The sequence below is a fragment of the Pelobates fuscus genome, chromosome 1 (assembly GCF_036172605.1).
Source record: "Pelobates fuscus isolate aPelFus1 chromosome 1, aPelFus1.pri, whole genome shotgun sequence".
Taxonomy (NCBI): Eukaryota; Metazoa; Chordata; class Amphibia; order Anura; family Pelobatidae; genus Pelobates; species Pelobates fuscus.
Window position 1 is genome coordinate 21,439,289 of NC_086317.1, and position 13,741 is coordinate 21,453,029.

Below are 13,741 nucleotides of genomic sequence, written 5' to 3' on the forward strand. Positions count from 1 at the left end.
GCATAACACCAGGATGAGGACAGCAGTCTACCAAAATAGATTAGCCTTGGATTACCTTTTGGCAGTAGAGGGAGGTGTATGTGGGAAGTTTAACCTAAGTAATTGCTGTCTTCAAATAGATGACGAAGGGCAAGCAATAGCTGAGCTTACTAGCCATATGGTTAAACTAGCGCATGTGCCTACTCAGGTATGGAAAGGGTACAATCCAAGTAGTTGGTTTGGTAGCTGGTATGAGTGGTTTGGAGGGCTTAAGGCAGTGGTAGGTGGAGTCCTACTGATTTTACTGTTGTGTCTACTCCTACCGTGTCTTATACCCTTAGTAGTTAGGTCTGTGCAAAGCCTGATAGGAAGTATAGCAGAGAGGAAGGCTGCTGCACAGATAATGGCGATATATAAGTATAAGGCTCTAGATCAGGGAGAACCAATGCAAGAAGATGAATGTTGAAGATTCACATCATAAGATAAGTCTGGTCTGGTTCATGGTAACCTGAGGTATATGCAAACCAAGGTTAAGTGATGCCTCAAGTAATTGTGAAATATCAGAGGCATCAAAGGGGGGAATGTGATGTAATTCCAGTAAAATACAAGTTTAGCAGGCTAAGATTGCCACAAGGCATATGTATGTATATGTGTTTGTAGTATCAGTTGGTTAATTACACGTAGCTAAGATACTGTCATCACTGTACTGACCAGGTGCAGGAATGTAAGAACTGGAATTACGCGTCCCTCTCCTTTGTATCAGATGAGCCACGTGGTTAGACCGGATGGATGAGTTTAGACTCTATTCATTAAATAGGTTAAGGGTATGTGTGGGTGTAGTTAATTGTGGGAGGAGCTACAGTGCTATATAAGGAATGTACTCTATGTATTCAGTACTCAGACTTTGCTGTATTTTGGTGACGCTAGTCCCTCTGAGTCCCGATCGGTGATCCAATAAAGAATCTCTTCCTTCCTGAAGAAACCTGTGTCCATCTCTCTGTGCTTGGCTTCCGTCAGTTTCTCCGGTATCATCAAGAGGCATCAAAGGGGGGAATGTGGTGGAATCTCGGTAAAAATAAATTTAGTAGACCGAGATTACCACGTGGCATGTGTACGTGCATATGCTGACGTATCGATCAGTTGGTTGCACGAGGCAAGATACGATCAGTAGTGTACGGAGCATGTGCAAGAATACAGGATATAGTATTCCCCTCCTCCATTGTGCTGGACAGGCCATGCGGTCAAGCAGGAAGTTAATTCTTATTTGTATTGATTGGTCAAGAGAATGTGCGGGTGGAGCTTAATATGGGAGGAGTTATGTGCCTATATAAGGAGCCTGCACTATTGTCCGGGGCTCAGAACTTGCTGTATTTTGGTGACATTAGTCCCTCTGAGTCCCGATCGGTGATCCAATAAAGAATCTCTTCCTTCCTGAAGAAACCTGTGTCCATCTCTCTGTGCTTGGCTTCCGTCAGTTTCTCCGGTATCAAGAGCTCCACAGCAATAATACTCCCAGTAATGTGTCTGAGTGTATAACAGAGCTCCACAGCAATAATACTCCCAGTAATGTGTCTGAGTGTATAACAGAGCTCCACAGCAATAATACTCCCAGTAATGTGTCTGAGTGTATAACAGAGCTCCACAGCAATAATACTCCCAGTAATGTGTCTGAGTGTATAACAGAGCTCCACAGTAATAACACTCCCAGTAATGTCTGAGTGTATAACAGAGCTCCACAGCAATAATACTCCCAGTAATGTGTCTTAGTGTAAAACAGAGCTCCACAGCAATAATACTCCCAGTAATGTGTCTGAGTGTATAACAGAGCTCCACAGCAATAATACTCCCAGTAATGTGTCTGAGTGTATAACAGAGCCCCACAGTAATAATACTTTAGAAATCAGTCTGTGTAAAAAAGATACTGTGCACTGTTCTTGTTCTAAATTACATTTTAGTTGCATACCTTTCTAGAAAGTGATTTAAAATTTCCAGAACAGCCCTGCCCCTGGCAACACCCCCCACTCACACACCTAAAATTAAAGTTCCCCTCTTTCTCCATTTGAAATGTTGGGTATGATTTTTAATTTTTGTGCCAGATCAAAACAATTTGTTTTTTTTCCCGGGACACACATCACATCCCTCATCATGCTGGATGGGTTGCAAATGAAAAGTGCTGCCCTGTGGTATGTGGGATTCAAATCCTGTAATTGTAGCATATGAACTCTACATACACATGGCAGTATTTTCCATTTTAACACTGGACGTAAGAATAAACACTTCAACTAGCCTTTCAGAAATGTATTGTATTTAAAAAAAATAAAAAATATTTAAAATATATGAAAGTAATGACTCTCTTTCTGCCACCACCAAGATGGCGGCGGGGAATCCCCGCTCCCAGGCTGCTGCTGCTCTCCGCCGCCGCCGTTATACGCGTGCGCGGTGTCCGTCGGCCGGTGATGACGCCATCAGCTCGCTCTGCCACGTCTCTCCAGGGCTGCTGTTAGAGAGTGTGAGAGGAAGGGGAGAGGGCAGGAAGGCTGAGTCCGAGGGGGGAGCCCGGGTCTGTGCAGGCTGCATGGGACCAACATGCAGCAAGTCCTGCAACATGCAACTTCCCTGTGCTAGGCTGACCCTGCACTGCATCCCAGCCAGACCCCACATACCTGTCCTGGGAGAGGGATCCCATGCCTGAGCTGCTGCTGCACCCCCCTCTGCCTTTACATGTGTGAGTAAAAATATATATATAAATAATATAATAATAATATATACTGTGTATAATAATAATATATAATACCCTCCTCTGCCTTTACATGTGTGAGTAAAAAAAATATATATAATAACACCCCCCTCTGCCTTTACATGTGTGAGTAAAAAAATATATATAATATATACTGTATATAATAATAATATATAATAATACCCACTTTGGCATTACATGTGTGCGTAAAATATATATATATTGTATATAATAATAATATATAATACCCCCTCTGCCTTTACAGGTGTGAGTTTTTTATATATATATATTAACACTTCCTCTGCCTTTATATGTGTAAGTAATATATATATATATATATATAATATAATAACACCCCCTCTGTCTTTACATGTCTTAGTAAAATCTATCTAGTATCTGTTTATAAAGAGCACACTCTCCGCTCTTACATGTGTGAGTAAATTATATATTTAAATAATACGACTTTATAAAGAGCAGCTGTACCCCCATAAACCTTTACGTGTGTGTGTGAGTAAATATACCTGTTTATAAAGACAGCTTTACATATCTAATATCTGTTTATAAACAGCTGTCCCCTCTTAATCATCACATGAGCAATGATTTTAGTTTTGGGTCTGCACCGCTATAGCAAGTTTAAGGGCTGGTTAATGTTCACCTTAGGTGAGTGGGCATGGAGTGCAGTGCCCCTCTTAACTTGCAGGGATTGATGTGAGAGGCTGCATGCAGACTGGTGTGGTAAGTAGGTGGCTTAAATCAAACGTATAACAATGCAAGTTATGTTAATATCTGCTACAACCACCACGGAGTGTTGCCAACTCATTTGATTTGAATTTCTGGAATGAGTGGCATTGCAAATGCAGTGCCCTTTGCCACCTGTCAGACAAATACCCACTACTACCTGTTAGACAACTTTAATACTCGTGTATTATAAACATTTTGCTCCTATCAGACATGCTGGAGTAGTCTTTCTGATGAATGCCCAATACCTTGTAATGTACATTTTTGTACAGTAGTTATAGTAATGACTTAAATGTACCGTGATTTTAGACACACTCGGCCAGTAAATAATAATTTCATCTTCTAGAAGCCCAGAAGCAGTGTGGATCCCTGGTGCGACTCAGGTAGGTGTAAAACACCATGACACATTACACAGGGATGGTTCCATGGCCTTCACTGCGCCGTAACCATGACAGTGGGTTGAAGTTGTTGTTGTACATTTTGTGTTTTCTTTAATCGTTCTCATTTTACTGAGCTATAAAAAGCAACACAATATTAGAAATCTTACAAAAATGTAAAGTTCCTGCATTTACGTGGAGTAAAAGGGCTTTGTGACTTTTGCAATGCAACGAGCTCACACCAAACCAGGAAGTTCTATAGCACTACTGTGCTTCTCTCTTATGTGTGGTGCTTTATACGCATAGCACATGTTTCTGGGAGTTGTAGTTCAGTTGCCAGCTTTCTACTGTAGAAAACTAACAGCAATTCTCATATGTCTAAGTCATGACATCATATACAGAAGTATAAAGGGAATAGTTCATTCCTGGACGAACTGGGAGTAAGGGTAGTATTCTGAAAAGTATTCTCAGAAAAGGCAGTCTGCTCTGCTTGCAGGGACAGAACCACTACATCAATACTGTAATGGTTGTGGTACGGAGTGTACCTTTCAAGAATATAAACATTTAAAAAATAACCAACCTACAACCTTGAAATTAGGGAACTTCTCTGCAAACTGTTGTGGTTATCCAGTGGATGATATTGCAGATAAGACTATACAGCAGCTACATTGCCATCTGATACAATCACTGGTGAAATCATTGCACTAAACTGTGGAACTGTGCCAAAAAGCAAGTACTAATCTAGTTGAGCTAGTTGTCAAGATCAACATTAAAGGGACGCTATAGGCACCAAAACAACACTAACGTTCCTGACACTGAACTGGTAAAATACCTGTGTAGTTCCACCTCTCTTTGCAGTAAAACGGTGACTTTACTCAAATTCTTCTCACATGCCCAGCCCGTGGCTGTGATCATCAGATCAACTTGATGATCTCAGCCAATCCAATGCTTTCCCACTTCTTTAACATTGCTTTCATCATCTCCTCTTTGAGTTGTAGAGACATATTTAATCAATGCATCTCTATGGGGAAAGGTTCAGAGCCTTCATGCAGAGCTTGGAGATGCTGAACGCCAGCACCACTGACCCAGGAAGCACCTCTAGTGACTGTCACTAGAGGTGTAACTAGGCCGCAGTGTTTACATTAAAAAGCCTGTAGGGACAGATTATAGACGCAATAACTACTTTGTGCTGTAGTTCTTCTGGTGATTGTAGTGTCCCTTTAATGAAGCCGTTTTGGTTTATAGCTCATTCCTCTGCAGCCTCACTGCTCAATACTCTGCCATCTAGGTGTTAAACTATTTTGTTTATGCAGCCCTAGTTACACCTCCCAGCATCTGACTCTCACAGACTTCCTGTAAAGAGAAATCTAATGTTTAAACTTCCTTTATTGCACATTCTGTTTAATTAAGAATTTCTTGTCTCTTGCTCTGTTAATAGACTGCTAGACTCCGCATGAGCCTTGTGTATGTGTTCAATTTACAGAGCAGGGGAGAAAAACTTCTAAACCAAGTTAACATTTGATTGTAAATAAAAACGTTTTTTTCCGTGCAGGCTGTGTTAGACACAGCCAGGGGAAGTGTGGTTAGGGCTGCATGGACAGAAACCAATCTAATTTACCCCACTGTGTGACACTGCTTCATTTATGGAAATTCACTGTAGAATTGTGTTGATATCAGATCCTGTTTTGTCAGATAAGATTATTTTATCTTTGCAGCTAATGGCTTATAGCAGGATGCTATAACCTGGTATTCATTTTTACCGGGCAAAGTACCCTCGCTGTGGTCATGTAGTTGTACCTGAATGTTTCCTTTCAGTTTACATAGTACAGTTGTGATGAAGACATATAAACACGTACATAATGCCAGATGTTAAATCCTTCAACTGAGAAATAAAAACCGTCTCTAATCAACATAAAGATCGTTAAATAAAACTTAAGTGAAATGTAATGTTGGACTAGGTGACCTGTCCCCAACAGTACTCATCAGACATTGTCACTTTTTATACTGATTTGCTATATTGGATCCTGAGCCATCTGTGTGTTTGTTTTTATGCATTTTTAAAATACTTGCTTTTTATTGCATTATTTAAATCTATTCATAGTGATGAATTTTATGTCTCCCATTGAGCTATTTTGGAAGGTTCCTTTCTCTCCTTATTTCGGTGCCAGTTTCAGAAGTTTTGATTTATTTTATTTATTTTTTTGTTAAGGTAGTGGCTATGTTTGAAGTGGACACATGCCTTCTGGGAAATTTGCTCCAAATTGGTGATCGTTAACAATGGCGCATCTTGTAATTTTATAAAAAAAAAAAAAATCTTTCAGTTGGTGGTAATAAAGTGTTTTTTGTTTTTTTTAATAAAATTACAAGATGCGCCATTGCTAGAATTGAGACACGGGGAGGGTTATCTAAATGTTATAAAAAATGGTGCAAAATGTAAAAGGGGAGGGATGTGCTTGTTGGTTTCCGTAATTGTCCTACGTTTTAGAACAAAAACTTTTGAGAAAGCTGGATGTAAGGTTTTTTAGTGATTGTTAAAAAGTAGAAATGTAGCAAACCATAAAATGACACTGCAGGTTGCAATTAGTGAGATTCATGCACTCCGTTTTCAGTGGGAGTGCATTTTGTATCCCATAAACTCCTACTTACTAGGATGTAGTTTAACTGGCTCATGGTTCATCATTCCTGAAATACGTTTTCTAGTTTTATTTTAAGATAGCATGCTGGGGGGGTATAACAGAATACTCACAGATTTTGCATTCTGCATCTGCACTCATTTTATTTAGCAAATTAATCTGTTTTTGTTTCGTGGGTTAGAGGAACAAGATTACAGATTAAATATAGTTTGTCGAATTACTTAATACATCTTGCTTATCTGAGGTTTCTAAATGCAGTTTTCTGTGTCTGATTTTAGTGCTCTTTTTCCATATGTGCAGCAGCAGGAACAATATGTGGCTTTTCTCAAACTGGAGAGAATGTGATTGTGTGTAAATGTGTAGATATAGATCTCGAAAGACCCTTTTTAGGTTCAAACAGAATACAAATTAATAGAAAATGAATCTAGTACTGAAAGTGCATCACTACATTTTTCTACATCTATATATTTCGAGATCTAGATCTATCTGTAGCAGTGGTACTTTTAACCTTTGTGTTGCTCCTAAAAAATGTCGTTCTCCTCTCCACATCCTCCTAAATACTGGTAGCAATAAACTGAAATTAGGTGGTAGGAGAGCTCTGGTTTTTGTCGTATTGTGAGAAAGGTTTCACAAAAACCAGAGTGTCCGCACCCAGAGACTCGTTCCACCATTCCAATCAGCTCTTGTGGCTTATGGTGTTCAGTGTCCCTAAGCTCGTGAGTGGATTATAACATTGCTGCAGCTATTGCCAGCACCCACAAAGGAAGAATCTTTCTTTCCGTCTTTGCTGTGTACATGTCACGTCAGACACAACACATTATACAGCCCAGTTAATAAAACTTTAAACCTGGCTGTGTTTAAACTGATGGCAGCTACAGTTTGCGATGAGGAGTGCCAAGACTCCCTAGGCCAGAATGAAAGGTGTCTGAATGATGGAACATCCAGCATGTGAGAGAGTCTGTTTAAAACTACAGAAACTTGACAGAACGCACCCACAAGGCACCCAGACCCCTTTACGGAGATAGTGGTGCTGTGTCCAGTCTGAGTGATCTATACTGGATAGAGGTTTTTGGAAATAATTATCCGCCATTAAACAAAACTCAAATATGGAAGATCATCCTGTTTGATCTTCTTTTCTGTCCTAGAATGCCTGAAAACCTACTAAATTCTATTGTTGTACATCTGATGTAAGTGACTGTTTGTGTGTTGCATGAATGTATGTAAAGATAAGTAGAGATTTTTTTTATTATTGTTAATAAATGGTTTTATTACCACCTTTGGATTCAATACTTTCTAGTTTCATTAAAAGTACTCTCAAATCCCCAAATTGTTGCATTTCTCCGTAGTGCTTTTGGTGCAAATAACTGATATATTTTTCCTCTTTCTTTGCAATGGTATCTGAAGGTTGGGTATACTGTAATATTGCCCAAGCCACAGGATAAACTGTCTAGCCAATTCCAGTACTATTCCAAATCAACCCAACAGAAAGCCGTGCCCAGGGTACTACGCCTTGGGTGCCAGCGACCAAGCTCAGGTAATGGTTTAAAGTGGAAGAGTGCTAATTACCTCCCTTGACCAGACTGCTGTGTTTATATCTTGAGTGCTTGTAGATGGCTTCAGTGAATTACTTTAAAGGAACACTATAGCGTTAGGAATAGAAGTATGTATTCCTAACGCTATAGAGCCCTAGCTACCTAAACGGTGACTAGGGCCCTGTTCCGCGGCGAATAAATGGTTAACCATCTATTGCTTACCTTAATCCAGCACCGGGCTCCCTTGGTACTAGTGACCTCTCCTCCTCCATTGACGTCAGCTTCCGTCAGCGCGCGCATTCAAACCCGTCCATACTAAAGCATTGCTCGGTGCTTTCCTATGGGGATTTTATTTGATGCTGGATTTCGTGAGGACGTCTAGCATCAAATAAGTGCAATTTACTCTGTGCAAATCGCGGCAGTGGCTTTCAGGGAGACAGAGACTACAGGCAGAGACCTGGTACCCAGACCACTCCATTGAGTTAAAGTGATCTGTGTGCCTATAGTGGTCCTTTAAATTAATGCATTTTTCCTGGAGCATTTGTGATCTGGACTATTGATAAATTAACAGCTTTCAGACTGTCTGAAATTTATTTTGCATTTGAACAAATGTGTCTTGTATTAGAATGATTAGTTGGAACATGACTGGACTAGTTCTAACATTTTTATATTACATTATATCTCTGGCAGATGCTTAATGCTCAATGTAATAGTCAAGATAAATAATGCCAGCACTACTCGACATGCAATACAGACAGGCCTGGGCAAATCCCAAAAGCCAGGTAGCCGGGACTCCTAAAATCTAATGATTGCAATAGCAAAAGCATAATCTGCTGAACGATCAATCTTTGATTGTGAATATGTGTGTGTATGTATGTATGTATGTGTGTATGTATGTATATATATATATATATATATATATATATATATATATATATATATATATATATATATATATATATATATATACATGTACCTCTGTTTACAAACGCCTCGGTTAACATAATTTTTGGTTTACAAATGTAAATCCATTGAAAATAATGCCTCGTTTTTACATTTTTTTTTCACAATACAAAGCAAGTTTCACCAGGATGCATTGCGCCTGGGAGGTTTATAGCGCTGCCCACGTGCATGCTGGAGCCTGTGGGTAGCACGTGGCGTCAAGTGTGGAGTTGTTGGGGGTGTTGGAGCGGCTTTTGCATCAAGGTTTTGTAGCCTTTCTGGGAATTTTTTGCACTGGATTTGGGACTTTTTTGAACTTTTTTGGTGCATTTCTTAAGCGTTGGAAAGGTAGCTGAAATTCATCATTTGCATGCCTTTTACTGTGTGTTCTGCATTGTGGGTTGGTTTCCAAGCCAGCTCATTTTGACTTTTTTCTGACCTCCAGAACGGATGAATTGGTTTTTAATGCATTCCTATGGGAAACTGCGTTTTGGTTTACAAATTTTTCGCAATAAGAAACGTCCCGGAGAATGCATTAAATTCATAAACGAGGTACCACTGAAATATATATTGATCTAGTTTGTGTGTGTCTATCCGTCCGTCTCTTGTGATTTTTCAATTTTTTTTTTGCAGCAGATCATGGGCATCTGATCATTCTCCATTCATGTCCTAATCACCCAGGAATTGGTCGAGATAGTAGCTTTCCATAGGTAGGTTGTATGTCTCGAACCAACAAACACAGATTTATAGATACTCTGTACAGCTTTAAGCAGGTTTTCATTCATTGTGGAGAAAAAATAAGTGAGATTTACTCATGCAGGTAAGTGGAGCCTGCAGCAACTTGCTTTCACTTCTGCAAGTATTTTTCTCCCCGGACGTAAAGGAACAATTCAGGTAAAAGTTGTCATCTAATTTATGAAATATATGGAAGAGGGCTCTTTTTGGCACCCAAACCATCCCCTTCATTAGTTGCATTCTCCATATAAATTGTCTAACTGTGGTGGCAGTAATGGGCTGATGGCGGATAACCTGGCGCTCAAAGCCTTGTTTTGTATACAAGGTTGATCAGTTTTGAAGAATAATGTGGAAATGCAATTTCAGTATTTACTGAATGGCCACAGAGGGGCCTGGGTTTGACTGCATGAAGAGACACAGTTTTGTTTGTGTGTGTTTCCTCCTCATTCCTTTGCTCTCTCATTTTGCTCCAATCTGTTTTTCCCAGATACAGGAGGAGGATTGTGGAGAATCAGTTGCGTGGGTTATACACACATTTCCCCCTACCTTGGCACTGAACTCCACTCTATTAAACCTATGTTTATGCTAACACCCATGTGTTTGACTGGTGTACACCCTTTATGCGCCAGAGGGTTGATAAATTATTTCCTATAGAAACCAGTTGCTCACCCCTCTGGCATATAACAAATTTTCAGGTTTTGTGCATCACGGTGAACAATATCCTTTAACTTGTAATCCCTCAGGTGAGGCATGATGATCTGTGTACGTAGCATGTTCCTTATGTCCTTTAACTCTTTGTGCACAAAGTTGTGCTTTTGGCATTCCCTTTTCCAGCAGTCTGAAAGGTTAATTAACATTGTTTTCATTGTATAAATATATGCCGAGTTTGATATCAGATCTTGCTCAGCTGAGTAGGTTCTGCATATCACACCTATTCCAGATAACGTGTTGGTGCCTGCAAAGACTTTCACAATGCGGCTGAAGCAGGTGGCGTGTGGTCTTGTCTCTGCATGTTCCACACGTGGCCAGTTCAGGACACAGACATCACTGGGGGTTAGGCATATACCAATGAAATGCATATAAAAGCAGGACAATAGGGTTATTTATTTTTTAAACCCCCATAAGGACAGAGGCAAAAGTTCTGAACCAGAATAAAACCTGGAATTTGCAATATGTCTTTTCAACCATAATTTACCCCTTTCTTATTAAGGACACCCACACTTATTATATATCATTTTGTTCAGGAGAAACAGGGCTTTCATTTCATATGAAATATTTTCTATATGAAACCTCACTTAATATGAATACAATTTAAATGTTATTTTTCAAGTTCTGCATGGTATGTTAACTGTGAATGTCTTAATACTGAACAAGTACATAGATGCCCCCCATATGCTGGTTTTATGTGGTTTTAGAAAGTTACAGGGTCACAGAGCTTGTCCGCTTTAGTTTTTACACATTTAAATTTGCCAGATTGGTTGGATGGGCCATATGTTGCCTTTGAGTCTTATGACCGCTCAGAAATGAAAACTACCCCCATAATGCACACTGTTTGCAAAAGTAGACAACGCAGGGTATGTCCAGTCTTTTTTATTTTTTTTTTTTTTTTAATGTTATTTATTTATTGGCAACTTAGTCACAAACCCTGACCAAAGTTAGTTCATGTTTTTTTTTTTTCTTCGTATTTTCCACAGAAAATCTACACTTTCACTGAAGAACTCATTTTACTGCTCTAAAACATTCATATTTGTGTGTTCAGTGAAGTCTCACAAGTCCAACTATTGCCTAAAATTATGCATTTATATTTCAATTCACTGCAATTCCATGTTTAGTCAGTACATTTTAATATATTAATTTAATAGATAATTTGTAATTTACCATTGGATATAATTAATGCAGCGCTGTCACTTTTCAATATTGTGTATGTGTTCTTTATAAAATCATGTCCGCTCTGCATTGGAATCTCAATCCAAAAATATAATGGGGTAAAGTAAGGACTACTTTATTATGGACAAGCATGAGGTTGCCATCAACGTTTGTCCAATCCCACAAGTGACAGCTGTGGGATTTAGACAGCCTCTCTCTTAGTGAGACGTGATCTATAGAGGCTCCAGCGGTCTCGCAGGACCCTCTGTTCACCACAATATTGTACTCTTGTAAAGGGTTTCCAGGATGAAGATGGCAGCATCTTTAAAGGACCGCTGCAGGTAAGTAAAACTTCCTTTAAGTCACATGGCCACCAGATTCTAATTGGAGATGTCACCTTTGGGGTATTTGCAAAGACTCCTGAAAGTGACAGATAAGCTATAATTATGTCCAATATGTCAATACGTGTCAGGTGTTGATATATCTTTTGACTGGGCTGGAATCTCAGTGAAATTTCAACAAAGAGGGGTCGAAGGGGGTGTTGAGAGAGCCACTTAAATCATGCAGATGATTGATAGTGTTGCGATATCCTATGGGCCCAAGCACACAGATTATACTTTGTTGCCGTTTTTATTTTGCCAGAGTGATTTTTGAGTAATTGTTTTGTAGTGTAATCACTTAACGGTGATTCGCAAATAAATTCCCAATTTTCCTGGCATATGGTGGCAGTACAATAGGGATGTACTCTTCCCTTAGGGCAAGCATCTGAAAGAAATAATTAACATAAAAAGTTCCTCCCCTTACCAGGTATAAGAGACCCTGCAGCCTTAGGACCTCAGTTCTCTTTCTTGTTCCAACAGGAACGGACGGCATCTGGAAGTTGGAGAGATTGGTGAGGCACATGGGTTGCTGCCAGGGGGATTCGGCCTGATAGCCTCCCGGGTGGAGCGCTGAGTGGCCATGGGACATACTGCAGTTACGGAGGCAGGTATGATAGCCTGCTTTTATGCCGCGTGAGGTCACCGGCTGCACAAGGAGGCGGTCCATTAGGGCAGCGAATCCCTGTCCGTCGGAGGAGCATACGCATGCCCGGGTGGTTTTGCGTTCCAACGTAGTTCCGACCGCGCTATCGTGCATGCGCGGGTTGAACTCCCCGGAAATGGCGCTAGATTTGAAACGATCTGCCTATATATGCTGTGCAGATCTTTCTGTCAGCATGGATGCTTGGCAGTGAAGATCTCCCGTGTCACCAGCCCCCCCACACGGGTCAGAGATTTTAGAGGTGGGATCCTGCTGGTTTCTATTCTTTATAACTCTCTAGGTATTTAAATTATTTTTCAAGAATACAAATATTGTTTACATTTTATGTATTACAGATATGTCTAGCCCTGTTTCTACTGACAATCTGGATAACGACAAGGTTCCTACTCCTGCTTCAAAAAAAGCTAGTTCCAAGTCTAAACATCTCTGTTGTAGTGAATGCTCCACTCTTTTGCCTGATGGGTTTAGGAGAAAAATCTGTAATATTTGCTCCTCATTATCGCTAGAAAAATCCAACAACAAGAAATTAAGTATTTTTTGTCTTGGTTTCAGGATAATCTAGCCCAGACCTTTGAGTCTTTTAAAGAAACCGCTCACACTTCTCCAGTTAAAGCTACTAAGCAGAGAGCTAAAAGGAAGAGGACACCATCGGGCTCAGAACTCTCCTCAGGGGAATGTTCCTTTTTGGATTCAGAATCATCTAGCGACTCTTCTGATAACGAGGTGGGGTTTCCTCGTGACGAGCTGAGGAAATTTATTAAAGAGGTGTCTATGGTCCTTTCTGATGAGACGGTAGATAAAACCAGGAGTAAAGCTCTTCCAATCCAACAAAATATGCTGGATTTAATTTCCAGGGAATGGAAGAACCCAGCAAAAAGGGCCTTTATCTCCAGTCATTTTAAAAGTATTGTTAAAATACAGGAGGAAGATAAATTGGAAGATTTGCCGGTAGTTGATGTACAAGTTGCTCAATTGTCTAAAAAAACTACCTTGCCGATTGGGGAAATTTCGGGTCTGAAAGACCCTATGGATAAAAGAGCGGAAACTTCCAGCAGAAGGGCCTATCAGGCAGCAGGTTTTCAGGCTAAAGCTGCATTAGCCGGGGATTTAGTGGCAAGAGCTCAGAATCTTTGGTTGAATACCTTGGAAGAATGTCTGGGT

The 13,741-nt window shown here is 40.1% G+C and overlaps 1 protein-coding gene across 2 annotated transcripts in view; it reads left to right on the forward strand.

Moving 5' to 3' along the window:
• The first annotated feature begins 2,438 nt into the window (after window positions 1–2,438).
• TMEM39A (transmembrane protein 39A) overlaps window positions 2,439–13,741 on the forward strand; it is a 41,707-nt gene continuing 30,404 nt past the window's right edge. The window contains exon 1 of one of the 2 annotated variants that reach the window (XM_063446497.1): window positions 2,439–2,704. The gene's annotated coding sequence lies outside the window, so the exon portion shown is untranslated. Of the gene's footprint in view, window positions 2,705–2,825; window positions 2,843–13,741 lie in introns of those variants that run through there. The other variant, XM_063446503.1, reaches the window with a different exon arrangement.